We start from the raw sequence: 17752 nt of genomic DNA, 5'->3' as shown, positions 1-17752 counted from the left end.
TTGGCCTCACCAATCTGGAAATGATTTCAATATCACTTAACTAACATCTGTCTGCAGAAATGAGGCCAAGCTTCCTGTTGCCTGCAGCTTCAAAACATGACTGTGTTCCCCGGCCAATATCTCTGTCTCAGGCTTACTGCAGTGGTCCAGCTCAACACACTGGAAGAAAGCATCTGGACTCAATCTCAAGTTCAATAATTTTAGGACCTTAATCCCCACACTCCGAGCCTTGTTTTCACATGGACTGCTACCACTGCTAATAATTCCTTATCAGCCATTCATAGTCTCCATTAGTAGCTACTGATTATCCCAGGTTGACCTTTACCGATTCCCTTTTTACCTCTACTGTTGTTTTCTCTCTCACTCTGCCTCCATCTCCACCTAATGTTTCTTCCATCCCACTCCCCCCACAACATACAGTCACAGAGATGTACAGCATGGAAACAGACTCTTCGGTCCAACTCGTCCATGCCGATCAGATATTCCAACCCAATCTAGTCCCACCTGCCAGCACCCGGCCCATATCCCTCCAAACCCTTCCTATTCATATACCCATCCAAATGCCTTTTAAATGTTGCAATTGTATAGCGTCAGAGATGTACAGCATCTTCAGCATAAATACCAACATTTTCCTAGCTACAAATCATTTCTGAAGAAGGGTCACTAGATCCAAAACATTAACTACTTTGTCTTCAAAAATGCTGCCAGACCTGATGAGTCTTTCCCATCAATTCCTGTTTGCATTCTTGTTTAACTAATGTGGTTGGTTTGTTGGAGGCCATCAATTGTTATTAATCTTCAAATCATATGCTGATTAGGGTGTCATTCTGTCAAAACCATCTCAGGTTGGGGTGCCGGACAAAATGGCTGCCATGAATCAATCCCACCATCACTGCCCACATAGAAGGGCGGGTGGTTTAAATTTACTGTCATTGTTACTGACTAAGGAAAACCATTAGAATACTTTCAATTGCTGAGGTAAACAGCCCTCCAGTTTGAGGCCTAAGCATCATAGATGGTTTTTGCTGTTGATCTTTGCATTGGCGGATAACGGGCATTGTTGAAACCAAGGATGAGTGAAGGCATAATTGTCTCCAGAGACACTTTGTAAACTGCAGATCACATTTGCTTCATTTGGCCACACCAACAGCTAATGAGATGTACTGCCCATTGTCAGCCATTAATGGACTCCAGGCTGACCCCGACTCGTTCCTTTGTCTTCCCAACTGTTCTTTCCCTGGAGTCCATCTCCACCAATCATTTTCTCCTTCCCACTTCTTCCACACTATCTTCAGCATAAATATCAACACTTCCCTCGCTCCAAATCAGTTCTGAAGAAAGGTCATTCGACTCGAAATGTTAAATCTGTTTTCTCTCCACACAAGTGCTGCCACAAATTGCTTATCCAGCAATTTCTGTGCTCATTACTGACTTCGAACACCAACCGTCCTTTCGGTTTTTTATTTAGCGTTTGTCAGAGGAATTTGAGGTCATGTTGAACTAAGGAGGTTGGTCTGTCGGAGGCCGTCGCCAACCGTTCAGTTGTTAGTCTTCAATCATTGGCTGGTTATGATGTCATTCAGTCGAAACTATCTCCGGATTGGTTGGTGATTTCCTCACGCGCCCCCCCCCCCCCCCCCCCCCCGCCGGTGAAATAACGGACATTCCCTCCGGTTGGGGTGGTGGACAAAATGGCTGCCGTGTACCCATTCCCGCCATTTTGGCTCACGTGGAAGTTGCTGAGGTAAAGTGCCCTCCATTTCGAGGCCTACGGTCTACGCGATTGACCTATGCGTCGGTTCGCTAACGGGCGTGGTCGAAGCCGAGGGTGAGTGACGGCGGTGGCATCGCGTCGAGAGACACTTCGCAGGTCACGTTAGCTTCGTTTGCACCAGCAGCCAATTTGAGCCCACCCGTTAGGAATGCGCTCTCTCTCATTTTGGGTGAGGGGAATGGCGTGAGATTTCGAGGAATAATTTCGACCCAGCCCCGTCCCTGACGGAGAAATCAAAGTTTGAAGGGTTTTTGAAAAAAAAAGTGTCAACCAGATCAATGCGTAAAACAATTTTATTGTGGAGCTCCTGTTCTTCAGGAGCTATAACGCCGTTGATTGCGGAATAAATATTGCATGCTGATCTCTGTGTGGACACCATTGGGAAACAGTGAGGCTTCAACCCTGATAAACAACACCGAGATTAATGTAACAAAACATAGATAGGCTGGGAATAAACCTTGAATAGGACTACACATCCTGAATAGGACTACTTGGAATCACCAGTGTAAGGTATCCGGTTAAAATTGTACAGAATAAGGGAACAGGTGTTGCTTCTGCAAAAACTTGCATCATAAAATTAGGCTGCACATGCAAATACTAAACAGTGAGAAGCGAAATCAGGTAGAATTATCTTGACTAATAGGGCAGAACAACCGTGTAGCGGGATGTACCAGTAGCAGGAGAATAGTGTACTAGTCGCAGGAGGGATGTGGCCAATGGTTGGAATTTAGTTTGGCAGGATGATCGCACGAAGACAGTAAACTAAGCCAGGATAGTCACATAAGGAATGGGAGAAATAAGAGTAAGGGGTGACAGGCTTAGAGTAATGGGAGAAGTAAACAGAGGTGGAGTGAAGCTAGAGCTTGTGATAGACTACGTGCTACAGCAAAAGTAACCATTGGGGTGAAAGGGGAGGACTGAGAGACGCAGCTGAACTGCATAAATCAGAATGTAACCCTCAGATCGAGGTGCTTACTCATTAGGCACCCGTTCTTGCAAGTATGTATCAATAAAATTCGCTGCTTCACAATTTGACTCGGACTGAAATTTATTAATATGTGAGTTTTGTTTCTCACAACCAGCTTTTGAAATGCTGCTTCATCTTCAGGCTGTTAAAGATAAACCTGTTGGATTATAACCCGGTGTTGTGTGATTTGTTTTTTAAACTTTGTCCACCCCAGTCCAACACTAGCACCTCCAAATCAGGAATAGGACTACACTTTGGTACTCTCTTGAGTGTCATCACATGGCTAAGGTGGCATGCTTAAACTGTAGTTTAAGTCCCACTCCACATACCCGAGTTCTATACTATCACTCTCACCTCAAGTGTGTTAATATCTTGTCAATTGCACTGTTGACTTTGTTCATATCTTTATTAAAGTTAAAAGAAATTGGTAGTTTGTATTAATTGGCAAGTCATGTCGCAGCTGTATATAACTTTAGGCCATATTTTGGGATATTGCTTGCATTCCTGGTCGCCACACTACCAGAAAGGTGTGGAAGCTTTAGAGGGGCTGTGGAAAGAGTTTACCAAGTTGTTTTCTGGTTTGGAGGGTATTAGCTATGAGGAGAGATTGGGCAAGTTTGAAATCTTTTCACTTGAACGTCGGAGGATGCGAGGTGACCCAGTAGAAGTTTACAAAATTATGAGAGGCATGGATAGGGATGGGATAGTCAGTCTTTTTCCCAGGATAGAAATGTCAAATATCAATGGACATAAATTTAAAGGAGATGAGAGACAAGCTTTATGTGCAGAAGGTAGTAAGTGCATGAAATGCACTGCCATGGTGGTGGATGCAATAACAGTATTTAAGAAGCATCTAGACAGATCACTGAGTAGGCAGGGAATAGAAGGATATGGACAGCTTAGAGGAAAAAGTGTTCTAGTTTAGAAAGGCATTGTGTTGGTGAAGTCCTGGTGGATGGAAGGGCCTGTTACTGTGTTGTACTGTTCTTTGGGCTTTTTGGTCTCTTTGAGCATACCCAACTAGGAGAGGGCTATTGTGGCATACTGGTTACGTCCCTACCATTGAGCTAGGAGGCTACGGATCAAGTCCCACTAGCTCCAGCGATGTCATTATACATGTTATGGACCAGGCCAGACCCCCTCAAAATAGCCCAGACCCTAACTTTTTTTTTCTGAATTTTAAAAGCAGATGTGAAATGGACATTCTAAGAGTGGTGCAGTCGATCAAACCACTCAACTTTTTTTAAACACTACAGTTGAAATACATACAAAAGAAAATAATTTAGAATAGCTTAACTATTTGAAAACTCAACCAACCCGATACCACAACTTAACTAAGGAGCTGTTCCAATTTCCCTTAACATCCCATAAACACACCCCTTTGCAAAAGTTAAATTCAAGCACAGGTTCTTACAGGTAGGAGAGATTTCAGAAAGAGAAGCCAGTCAGGAACCAAAGAACAAAGAAAATTTGCAGCCCAGGAACAGGCCCTTCGGCCCTCCAAGCCTCAGCCGATCCAAATGTACTGTCTAAACCTGTCGGTCAATTCCTAAGCATCTGTATCCCTCTACTCCCCGCCTAATTGTACATTTATCCAGACGAATCTTAAATGAATCTCAACGACCTCTGCCTCAACCACCTCTGCTAGCAACATGTTCCAAATGCCCACCACCCTCTGTGTGAAGTATTTGCTGCGTGTATCCCTCTTAAACTTTCCACCTCTCACCTTGAAAGCGTGACCTCTCGTTATTGAATCCTTCACCCTGGGAAAAAGCTTGTCTCTATCCACCCTGTCTATACCCTTCATGATTTTATAAACCTCAATCTCCTTTTTTCTAATGAAAATAAACCTAACCTATTCAACCTTTCTTCATAGCTAGCACCTTCCATACCGGGCAACATCCTCATAAACCTTCTCTGCACCCTCTCCAAAGCGTCCACATCCTTTTGGTAATGTGGCGACCAGAACTGTACACAGTATTCTAACTGCGGCCGAACCAATGTCTTGTACAATGTTAACATAACTTGCCAGTTCTTATACTCAATACTCCATCCAATGAAGGCGAGCATTCTATATGCCTTCTTGACCACTCTATCCACCTGTGCAGCAACCTTCAGGATACAATGGACCTGCACTCCCAGATCTCTCTGCATTTCGAGAAACTCCCTTCAACTACCACTCTCTGTCTCCTGTTGCTCAACCAGTTCTTTATCTACTTAGCTCGAACACCCTGCACACCATATGAGTTCACTTTCTCCATTAGTCTACCATGGGGGACCTTGATGTATATGACATCAACAGCCCTTCCTTCATCTATCAACTTAGTCACTTCCTCGAAGAACTCTAAGTTGGTAAGGCACGATCTCCCCCGCACAAAACCATGTTGCCTATCACTGATAAGCCCATTCTTTTCTAAATATAAATAGATCCTAACCCTCAATACCTTCTCCAGCAATTTTCCCACCACCGACGTCAGGCTCACTGGTCTGTAGTTACCCAGAATATCCCTACTACCCTTCCTGTACAGGGGGACCACATGAGCAACCCTCTGGTCCTCCGGCACCTCATCTGTATTTAAGGATGCCACAAAGATATCTGTCAGGATCCCAGCTATTTCCTCTCTCGCCATCCTCAGCAACCTGGGATAGATTCCATTCGGTCCTGGGGATTTGTCCACCTTAATGACCTCTAGCCTACCCAGCACATCTTCCGTACTTATGTCAGCGTGATCCAGACTAATCAAACTTCTGTCTCTAATCTGATGCAAAGTAATCATTCAGAATCTCACCCGTTCTCTCAGGTTTGACACACAACCTTCTTTCGTTATCCTTTAGTGGACCAATCCTTTCTCTAGTTACCCGCTTGCTTCTCATATAAGAATAAAATGCTTTGGGATTCTCCTTAATTCTGCTTGCTAAAGCTATTTCATGACCCCTTTTAGCCTGCTTGATTCCTCATTCAAGACTTGTCCTACTCTTCCGGTATTCTTCCAGGGCCATTCTGTTCTTAGCTGCCTCGACCTTCTGTACGCTTCCCTTTTCCTCTTAGCTAGTCGTATAATTTCTCCTGTCATCCACAGTTCACAAATCTCATGATGATGAATTTTGGAACCTTTCTCCACCGCAGCAGCTTCTGACTGTTTAGCTATAGTTTGATATAGCTAAACAAACTACAAAAAATCTGAGCTGGGAGAACTGGCCACTCCCCTGTCATTGTTAAAATAGGTTCATTTCCAAACATTTCAGCACCTCTGTCTTTACAACCTCTCTTTTAAAAAAAACCAAGGACAAAATAACCTTGTTAAACAGGCAGCTTCATCACACTTCCCCCATTAAAGAATGAATCATCAATACACAAAGGTGGCTTCATTTTAAACCCCTTAATCTGTTTAAAAAACAATACATATACATTATGTTGACTGTAATCATGCAAATACACACTACTACATTCTATTTCAGTCTGTTTACTCCTGCTACCAAACACCTCTGTTTTTCATCCAAGTCTTGACAATGCATCGGCAATTACATTTTATCATCCTGCCATGTACAATTTTCAAATTGAAAGGCTGTAATAATAAGCTCAATCCAACAGTCTGGAATTTTTGTCCTTAAATTTCTCCAAAAACGTTGATGGTTTATGATCAATATATACAATTGTCTTAGACACATTACTGGCAGCATAAACGTTGAAATGTTGTAACGTCAACACCAAGCTTAAGGTCTCCTTCTCAATTATCAAATATTTCTGTTGATGAATATTCAATTTCCTGGAGAAATATTCAATAGGTCTTCTTATTTTTTCGTCATCTTTCTTATAGGATAATAGTACTGATACCCACATCACTCGTATCGATAGTCACCTTGAATGGCTTTGTGTAATTAGGTGTGACTAATACTGACGTAGTGATTAATGCAGCTTTCAGACTGTCAACTGCCTTATGACAGTCTGCCTTCCTGTTTTTCTTCAGTAATTCAATGAATGGAGCAGCCCGACTGTTAAAATTTATAGACCGTAATTTCCCACCCCACGTGGTTGTAGATGCCCTCCTAGGTTCTGCACCTCCGCCCTCAAACCCCACCCCTCAAACTGCAACAAGGACAGAACTCCCCTATTCTTCACCTTCCACCCCACCAACCTCCGCATAAACCGCATTATCTGCCGACATTTCCGCCACCTACAAACGGACTCCACCACCAGGGATATATTTACCTCCCCACCCCTATCCGCAATCCACAAAGACCATTCCCTGCGTGACTACCTAGTCAGGTCCACGCCCCCTAACAACCCATCCTCCACTCCTGGCACCTTCCACTGCCACCGCAGGAATTGCAAAATCTGTGCCCACATCTCCCACCTCACCTCCATCCCAGGTCCCAAAGGAGCCTTCCACATCCATCAAAGTTTCACCTGCACTTCCACAAATGTCATTTATTGCATCCGTTGCTTCAGCGAACATCTCTGGGACACCCGCACCAAGCAACCCCACCGCCCGTGGCCGAACATTTCAACTCCCCCTCCCACTCTTGCCGAGGGCATGGAAGTCCTGGGTCTCCTCCACCACCACTCCTTCACACCACACCACTCCACCACACCACCCGACACCTGGAAGAAGAATGCCTCACCTTCCGCCTTGGAACCCTTCAACCCCAGGGCATAAATGTGGACTTCACCAGTTTCCTCATTTCTCCTGCCCCCAACTTACCCCAGTTCCAAACTTCCAGCGCAGCACCATCCTTATGACCTGTCCCACCTGTCAATCTTCCTTCCCACCTATCCAGATCTATCACCTTTACCCTTCCTCCATCCACCCATTTGCACTCTCAGATCCCTTCACCCCAGCCCCACCCCCTCCCATTTATCTCTCCACCCCCGAGGCTTCCAGCATCATTCCTGACTAAGGGCTCCTGCCTGAAATGTTGATTTTCCTGCTCCTCAGATGCTGCCTGATCTGCTGTGCTTTTCCAGCACCACTCTAATCTTGACTCTAATCTCCAGCATATGCAGTCCTCACCTTTGCATGGTCTCCGATAATTCTACTTTAACTTCCTTATCTGTATTCTTTGATTTCTCCTCCTGTTTCAACTGGTGACTTTGTGATCTTGGTACCACACAGTCAGGAAACATCTCAGGAAAAATTCCTGTAATGCTTTAGTTGTCTGATTTTCAACCACACCTCCAAATGTGACCCAGCTGCATCGTTAGCAATGACAAATTGTATTCCTGGTGCCAAGAGCTCTTACAGTACTCCAACCATGATTTCTGCACTTTTCTCTGACCTCATTCTACATAATTGAACACTTCTAATTTCACCATGAATTCTACGTACTAGCACTTTTTCTGGCAATACTCCTTCTGAGTTGCCTGTCCCGTCATCTCTCAACTTCAAAGATTGACATGATCTCGTGTCTCTTAATACTGTAACCTGCTACCCCCTGGCCTATGCGGGTAAACCTTATCTTCACAAGTAAATGGTTTAAGAAGATTTGGCACTTCCTCCTTAACAAACATCTAACCAGGTTATACATTCAGCTTTCACTGTGCTTTCCTTTACCACTCAACAAAATTCATTGGCTCAACCTGTTCTCCTAGATCCATCTTCCCAATGCTTTTCCTAACCTACTAACACTGATTTTATGTGGCCTTCTTTACTGCAGTGGAAACACCAGAGCTTTTTAACTTCTCCTTCCCCTTCATGTGCTTCCCTGTGGTAAGCTATCTTTATGATCTTCTTCAAGATCTGCAGTTCCCTTATCATGTGAGGATTTCTGTTTTCCCCAATTTCTGGCCTTCATGGCCTGTAATTGATTTTTGAGCAGATTTGTAGCTCAGGTTGAGGTTCTGGTTGGAAGTTTGCTTGCTGAGCTGGCAGGTTTGTTTTCAGATGTTTCATCACCATACTAGGTAACATCATCAGTGAGCCTCCAGTGAAGCACTGGTGCTATGTCCCACTTTCTGTTTATGTGTCTTAGTTTCTTAAGGTGGTGATATCATTTCCGGTTCTTTTTCTCAGAGGATGGTAGATGGAGTCCAAATCGATGTGTTAATTGATGGAGTTCCAGTTAGAATGCCAGGCCTCTAGGAATTCCTGTGCATTGTCACACATATCTTAAAAGTTTCATTAAAAATATCTGTAAATCTTGAACAGCCAGGACTCTGAGTATGTAATGATTAGAGTAAGATTGAGCAAATCAATAAACTTTCCACATAAAGGGTAAAAAAAAGTGTCTTGGTTTATGTATGAGCAGCTGGCATGAAAACTATTCACAAAACTCCACAAAAATAATTGTTGCTTTTCATTCACTCGTGCAGTGTCGCTGGCTCGGCCAGCATTTACTGCCCATTTTTAGTTGACTTGGAGAAGGTGATGTAGCAGAAGGAGTTGCTTGTAACAGCTTTCTACTTTGAAAAACAGCAGAGGAGTTCTCTCTGTGACCTGCCTAATATTTATTGTTTGTGACATCTTGCTTTTCACAATGCAGCTGCCATGTTCCCTTTGGTACAACGTGACGACATTTAAAGTGCTTCAATTGACTGGAAATCACTTCAGAATGTTCTAAGGTTGTGGAAGGCTGGATGGAAATGCAAATCTTTCCCATTCTTTCTGGCCTAACAAGGTAAACGACATTAAGTTAAAAGACTGACTATTTGTTTGTTGGCCTCTAATCACCTGGTTCCCCAGACAAGGAAACACTTAGCTTTCCCCACTCCCAGCCAATGTATCAAATGGCAGGCTGCATATTTCAAAAAGGACTCTGCTGGTCTTCAGTGGATATGTCTCCTTTTTCCTCACCACAACAGCACAGGATTTGGGAAAGGGAAACATCAATATGCTAGTCTCTCTATCTCCAGTGCCTCACAGCCCAAGCGGAGGTTTCTGTCAGTTGTATAGAAATCGTGGTGAAGAACCTGCCATTGTATAACACCTTTCCATCAATTGGGAGGCCCCAAAGAACCTTACAGATAATGAAGTACTGTTGAAGTGTACCCGAACAATAATGATGGAAATTCGTTCATGGTAATCAACTTGTCCACAGCAAGCTCCCATAAATGTCAGTATGATAAATGACCAGATGTTGGTCATTTTTAATGATGTTGGTGGAGGAGTAAATGTTGACCTGAACACCTTGGAAACTAGCCCACTTCTTAAAAGTGCAATGGGAGCATTGATGTCCACCTGAGAGGACAGACAGGCTCCCATCTCAAACTAAAAACATCTTCAGCCCTGGATACTGCTTTGGAGCATTAGCAATGAATTTGGGTTCAAGTTCTCAGGAGCGGGAGTTGAACCTAAAGCCATGTGTTCCCAGAAGATACCAACAAAGCAAAGCTAACACACCAACTTCAGAAACATAGAAAGAAGGACACATTGAGCAACAGTTAACACATGGCAGACTGACAAAGCAGGAAAAGACTGAAAGGGATAAACATTGACATATTTCTGAAGCAGAGGAAGGATGACACAAGGACAGAGAGATAAACAAGGGTGCACAGCATTGCAGTCGCGAAGAGAACAGCAGATAAACAGAACAAAAGATGGAAAGGAAAATAAGTAAAGGCAGAAAGAAAATAGATTGCTACATTATGTCTCTGGATGTGGCTTCCAATAAGCACATGGCAGCAATTATTAATTCTTTGTGGAGCTGTTTCAAGCTGCGTATAATCCTGTAAACTCAGTCTGCCTGGAGGTACAGTCCTTTCTGCTCACATACCATCCTGACCTCGCTCTGTCAGCCTCTGCCTTCGCCCACAGTTTACTCCTGACTGTAAATGCTCTGGCCACTTGATGTGCTATATGACGTTGTTTGGAAGGTTTCCTTGTGTTGAGTTTGCATACATTCATTTAGTAAAATGAGAAGGCATGAGCCATTATGCCAAGTGATCTGAGATGATTTTCATGAGTACTAAGCTAATGTTGCAAACTGTGCTTAGCCTATCCCCATTAGGTGTTAATGACATGATCTCCTATTAAACATTTCTCATCCATTCAAAATTTCCCTCATTTTCAGTATTTGTTTAAAGTACTCAAAATGAATGAAAGGGAATGAAATTTTTCCACATCTGGGAGATAAAATTTTAATCCCTGCAGACTCAAGGATGATCCCTGAGAGTTGGTGACCAAGGTGCATTGGGGGATCTGCGTGAATTGCTGCTCAGTTAATGTTTGCTTTTTCCATTATCTTCTCCTGAAGGTGCTGACCATTGCTGGACGCCAGCTCCTTGGGCACTGAATCTAAAACCATACTTCTAAACACATACTAGGATCATTCTTAACCTGCGGAGCCATTTGGTGGTGGAGATTATCAAATTTGTGGTCATCCTCTCCACCTAAAATTCAACAATGCACACACTATTGCATTGCTCGATGGAGCAGTGAACAGGGCTCATTGGATGGTGACTGTGAGCACCCATTGGTCGCCATCTGTAGAACTAGGGTACTGAGTCCACATGTAATGCATTGGCTAAGACCAACTCACTAGCACCAATTGGAACACGAGTGATTTGCTGCTCTGTTTAATGATGGGTGCTGTACTATTCAGTGTCTTGTGGGGTTAGGGGATCACAGGAGAGTGAAGAAACTCCTTTGAAACAAAGCCTTTGGGTTTTTTCAATGTGAGATGGGTGAAAGTACATTGGTTTAACAGCTTATCTGAAGTACAACTCTTGTGTTAGGGCAACACTTCTTTACTTACTGCACTGGGAGTATCAGCATGGATTTTGTACCCTAGTTGGAAGATTGGACCCATAAACTTCTGACTCTGGCAACGTGCTACCCATTCAGTCTGTTACCTCCTCACTGTTTACTGTAAGGCCATGTTTTCTGTCACTTACAAACCAGCTCAGGCACTGGTTCTAAAACCCTTGCCCCCAGTGGAAAAGCAAACTATCCACCATCATTCTCTGCTTTCTATCTCGTACCCAACTCTGTGTCTTCTTTAATGCCATGGGCTTCAAAGTTTTTTTTCCATTTGTTGATGAGAAATGGGCATCACTGGCTGGACCAGCATTCATTGCCCGTCCCTTATTGCCCTGGAGAGGGTGGTGAGGAGGACCTATGATTTTTAACCACTGCAGTCCATGGAGTGTCAGTAGACTCTCAATGATGTTAGGAAGGGGAGCACCAGGATTTTAATGCAGTGACAGTGATATATTTCCAAATCAGGATGGTGAGTGGCTTGGAGGAGAATTTGCAGGGGGTGGTATTCCCATGTATCTGCTGCCCTTAGCCTTCCAGATTGTAGAGATCACGGTTTTGGTAGATGCTGTCTAAGGAGCCTTAATAAGTTGCCGTGGTGCTTCTTGTAGATAGTATACACCACTGTGTGAGGTGTTTGTGGTGTTGATATCAGTCAAGTGGGCTGCTTCGTCCTGGATAATGCGCAGCTGCTTTAGTGTTGTTTAATTAATCCTTCCTTTTTAAAAAAAGGGTCCCAGTTATGGAAATGGCTACCTTCCATCATTGTAGTAGGCAATGAACTGCTGATGAAGAAAAATTCACAAAGGAATGTGGGAATAAGAGCGGGATTGGGCTAATAAATATGTCTGAGACTCTTTTCTGCGTGGAAAGCAAATGCCAATGTAGAGTTGTTGGCTGAACATCCCATTACAGCATGGATCCTTCTATATACCCGCACCATTGGTCTTACTATATGTCACATCATTAACCAAATGAGCTCTATCTAAATATTGCCTGCCATTTACTTCACTGGGATGTCAGGGTAAGACCAATTACCTAAACTTCACCTTTTCACTATCCTGATGGTCACCATATCAACAGCAATGCAGTTGTTGGCTAACAGTCAATCTCTGAGAGCAATGAGTCCACAGCAGATCCAGGCATGATGTAAGGGAAAGTCTCTGCAATGGGAGTGTTTCAGGAACCAGTGCAGAAGCTTGTTGATAAATCAAAGTGGGGGATTCTCAGCAGCCGCCTGAAGGGATAGTGTCCTGACACTTTCAGGGAAGGCATGGTATACAGCACCACAGGTTGTTTGAAAACATGGGGCAAAGGGCCTAGTTCAGAACAGGCATCCAGCCCTCCCCACTCATCCTTCCATCCATCTTCTCCCCCCCCCCCCCCCAAACCCCACACCCTCCACTTCTACAATTCCTTCCGCCCTTCCCCCACCTTCCATCACCTCTCACCAGTTCCTCCTCCACCCCTCCCAACTCTGCATCACAACTCCACCATTCTGTCTTCCCCCCACCCTGGGCCATCCTGCCCAGATTATAATTCTGGCAGAGGTGAGAAGGCAAGCAGAGTTAGGATTGGGCTATCTCACCACTCAGCTGATGAATTGCCCCTCTCAGCTCCAAGCTCACAACATCTGGCAGTAGAGGACACAGCCCCTCATGTCCTTCATTCGCACATCAAGTCTCCAACTGGTCATTTACTGTCGCCTGAAATATAATTCACATGCACCTCATCTACTTTCTTTCCATTCAATGTCAATATTGAGTTGGTTTTTGCTGTAAATCCAGTGGAGGTGGAGCATTGTGTCCATTCTACTGTACCAATCATTGGATGGACATGAGTTCAACTGGCAACTGGGATCATTTATGTTTAATTAATGTTGGAATAAAATCAGTCTTATTAATAATAATCATGAAACTTTGTGATTGACATAAAAGCCTCATCAGGTTCGCTACTTAATAGAACTCTTTAAAATCCTGAGAGGCATGAGTAGTTTGGATAGTCTAAGTCTTTTTGAAAATGTGAAATACTAGAGTACATAGGTTTAAGGTGAGAGGAGAGATGCCCGAGGCAAACTCCTTGCATGCAGAAAGGTAAGTAGCTGGAACTTACAGGCAGGGGAGGTGGTAGAAGCACAGATGATAGCAACATTTAAGAGGTATTTAGACAGAGACACGAACAGGCAGGGAATAGAGAGACACTTGCCATGTGCAGATAGATAGAATTAGTTTAGAATGGTATCATGGTTGACACAGGCACGGTGTGTTCCTATGCTGTGCCGTGCTGTTCTTCGTCCTTTGGGGAGGAAATTTACCATCCTTACATGGTTTAGATGACACAGGACACCAGCTAAACAGCAGTGACCAATGGGAGAATCCAGAAGCAAGGGACTCTGTTTGAAAATAAGAGGTCACCTATTCAAGATTTAGACAAGAACAATATTTCTAAGTCAGCGAAGCATGATTTCTTGAAAGATGTTGAATTGTCTACTTCTCTTCCTGAGTTGAATCTTTGTCTTTGCTACCTTCTGAAAAGCCCAAAGCACTTTTGAAGTCCTGAGGGTGCAGCTACACCAGATGAACTGCAGTGATCCAAGAAAGGAACTCACTTGTCGTCTTACAGTCAAGGAGATGTACACAGCAGAAACAGAGCCTTCAGTCCAACTCGTTAATGATGACCAGATATCCTAAATTAATCTAGTCCCATTTGCCAGCATTTGGTCCATGTCCCTATAAACCATTCCTATTCATATACCCATCCAGCTGCCTTTTAAATGTTGTAATTGTACCAGCCTCCACCACTTCCTCTGGCAGCTCACTTCATATATGCGCCACCCTCTGCGTGAAAAAGTTACCCCTTAGATCCCTTTTAAATCTTGCCCCTCACACCTTAAACCTGTGCCCTCTAGTTTTGGACTCCCCCCCCTCGGGAGAAGACCCTATCTATGCCCCTCATAATTTTATAAACCTCTACAAGGTCAGCCTCAGCCCCAGCCTATTCAGCCTCTCCCTATAGCTCAAATCCTCCAACCCTGGCAATATCCTTGTAAGTGATTTCTGAACCCTTTTAAATTTTGCAACATCCTTCTGATAGGATGGAGACCAGAATTTCACACAATGTTCCAAAAGTGACCTAACCAATGTCCTGTACAGCTGCAACATGACCCCCCAACTTCTGTACTCAATACTCTGACCAATAAAGGAAAGCATACCAAATGCCTTCTTCACTATCCTATCTACCTGCGACTCCACTATCAAGGAACTATAAACCTGCACCCCAAATTCTTTGTTCAGCAAAACTCCCAGGACCTTACCAGTAAGTGTATAAGTCCTACTCTGATTTGCCTTTCCAAACTGCAGCAGCTTACAACACATCCTTGTAAATGTTTTCTGAATTGTTTTCAAGTTTCAATTCTCAAGGGGATAATAATCTTGCCTCCGCCACACAGACTGAAGGTCTGTTTCCATGCTGTATGACTCAAAAAGAAACTAGAATTGAGGAGATGCTTTAAATTGCAATGGGAAATGTGAACCTTGGGCATAAAATAGATGCCACTGGATTAGAGCAGGAGCAAGGGGAGTCTCCCAAAAAAACTGTCAGAAAGGCCCGGAGGGCCAGTGTCATGAGCAAACAATTAGTTTATTAAACAGTTAGAAACATTAAAATAACTCTGATTGGTTTTAATATGTCCCGCAGGGCTTGGATTAATCGATTGACACTTATTGACATTGCGGTGTGCATCCCAGAGACAGCTGTATACGCCCTGACAAGTAAATTAATTCGTCACACGGCAAAAACTGATGCCTTATTCTTGTTACACTGCGGGGTGCTTAGTTTGAAGAAGAATTGTGTAAATGATGCGGAAGCCCATCTCATTAAAGAGCAGACCAAACTGGCTAAGGAACTGAAAGCAGATAGTTGTGGTGAACAGCCATCTTGCCTACTGAAGCTAAAAATACTGTGGTTTTGGAACCAGTGTTCTTGTTATCATATGCTGAAGAGCTGGGCAGAAAAATTATGCGTGCCATGAAACTTCGACATACAGCAAACAATGAGGAAGGTAGTTAAGGCTGAGACTGTGTGTCATTGGACTGTTGACTCTAGACTTCAATTCAGAGTTTCAGGTTTAAAGTCATGGGAACACGGATTCAGATCTCACCACAATATAATTTAAATACAATTAAGAAATCTGTATAGAGTTTCACAGAATGAGAGATGATCTTAAAAGTCTTAAAGGAATGGACAGGATTGACACAGTTCCAGCATTATACCCCATGCTTTTGTGTGAAAACCTTCTCCTAAGAAGGGAAGCTGCCCCCATGCCTTCTTTACCACCCTATCTCCCTGTCCTGCCATCTTCATGGACCTGGGGATATGCACTTCCTTTACCCCTCTCAGTGCCCTCCCTCCCAGTTATTATCTATTCCCTTGATTTGTTTACCCTCCCTAATGCATCACCTCACACTTCTCAGGATCGAATTCCATTTGTCAAGATTCTGTCACCTCAACCAAACCATTGATGCTCCTGCAGGTCATAGCCATTCTCTTCACCATCAATTACCCTTCCAATTGTTGTGTCATTACAAATTTCCCAATTGTGCCTCCCACATTTAAGTCTAAATGATTAACATATACCACAAGAAGCATGAGATCTAACACTGAGCCCCATGGAACACCATTGAAATCCATTCATGAAAAACATCCATTCTTCATTACTCTTTGTTTTCCATCACTGTGCCAATTTTAAATTCAATCCACCACAATCCCTGCTGAATTTTTCTGGCAGTTTCCATTTTGTTTGAGATATCCTGAACCTGGGCACCAAGCAGGCAGCATAGCCTTCAGGACACTCAATTCTGGCCACAGAGTCTTTCTTATTCATTCATGGGATGAGGGTGTCACTGGGTAGGCCATGATTTACTGCCTTCCCTTGCCCAGAGGACAGTTAACAGTCAACTATATTACTGTGGGTCTAGAGTCACATCTGGGCCAGACCAGTTCAGGATGGCAGTTTCCTTCCTTAAAGGACATTAGTGAGCCAGATGGGTTTTTCCCAACAATTGGCAATGGATTGGCGGTCATCATTAGACTCTTAATTCCAGAATTATATTGAATTCAAATTCCACTATCTGCCGTGGTGGGATTTGAACTCAGAGTTCCCAGAACATTACCTGGGTCTCTGGATTAATAATCCAGCAATAATACCATCAGGTCATCATCTCTCCTCAAGATCAGGGTTTATTCCCCTGACTGTACTGACCTCAATTACAACAATGTTTCTCTTTCACCTCCTTTCTCTCCACACGGTCACAATCACCAAAAGCTGGATTTGAACCCGGATCTCTGGCATTGTGAGGCAGCAGTGCTAACCAGTTGACACTTAGCTGCCTCTGAAATGGGCCTAGCAAGCCACTTAGTTCAAGGGAATTAGGGATGTACAGTAAATGCTGGATCTAGCCAGTGATGCCTATGTCTCACGAAAGAACAAAGAAAATGCAGTGCTGCAATTAGAATCTGACCATAACTTGGTATGCCAAATCATCTTAGATTCATATTTCCATCCTCTACCACAGTGCTATGGTCAGTTTGCTTCTCCTCACTACAGTCCCCACTCTCATCCACACACAGCAAGAATCTCAAATCGGTTAGACAAGCTTAGGGGCTTTTTTTTATTTTTAAAAGTTTCATTCTGATCTTTTAGTTTGTAAACTATAAATGTTTTCCATATGTATCTTCAATCTGAAAGTAAGCTATAATGAATGCAAAGCCGCTGATTGTGTGCTTGAATTTATCATATTTCTTCAAAAACCTACAAATTGTTGCCATTTTTGGCTCATAAAAAGCATCTCTTCCTCTCTGCACCAAATTTCCATGCTGCCTCCAAAATTCCCAAACTATATAGTCACTTGAGTTGTGACTCACTCTGGACGCGATCTCTCCTTCCTAAGTATGCAAAGCTTACTGAACGTAGGTGAGGAATTTCAGCTGATTCCCTTATCCAAATTTCAGGCTCTCAGCTGAATTGTCAAGATCCAAACCTTGTGTGCCTGATGTTCAGTAAACTCACCACAAACCAAACATTGGAATCTAAATCAGAATCTTATTGAAACATGGAGGACCATGAGGATGAGTTGGTAAGGATGGGAGCTGAAAGGATGTTTTCCCCTTGTGAGAGACTAAAACAAGAGGATGCAGGAGTTGAAGAGAAAGTCTTTCTCTCATGATTATGAGAAAATAGAACTCTCTTGTCCAAGGGACAGTGTCATTGGGTATGTTCAAAGTTGAGATGAATAGATAATGGCTGACAGACGGATAAAT

The 17752-nt window shown here is 43.4% G+C and overlaps 1 long non-coding RNA gene across 1 annotated transcript in view; it reads right to left on the bottom strand.

Moving 5' to 3' along the window:
- The window catches only part of LOC148136401 (uncharacterized), a 123452-nt gene that overhangs the window by 65654 nt on the left and 40046 nt on the right, over positions 1-17752 (bottom strand). The gene's annotated exons all lie outside the window — the stretch shown is intronic.

This window comes from Chiloscyllium plagiosum, unplaced genomic scaffold, assembly GCF_037043375.1.
Source record: "Chiloscyllium plagiosum isolate Xiang-an unplaced genomic scaffold, Cpla_swu_hap1 HiC_scaffold_45, whole genome shotgun sequence".
Classification (NCBI taxonomy): Eukaryota; Metazoa; Chordata; class Chondrichthyes; order Orectolobiformes; family Hemiscylliidae; genus Chiloscyllium; species Chiloscyllium plagiosum.
Note: the sequence above shows the minus strand (reverse complement) of the source record. Positions and strands in the feature narration are given on the sequence as shown.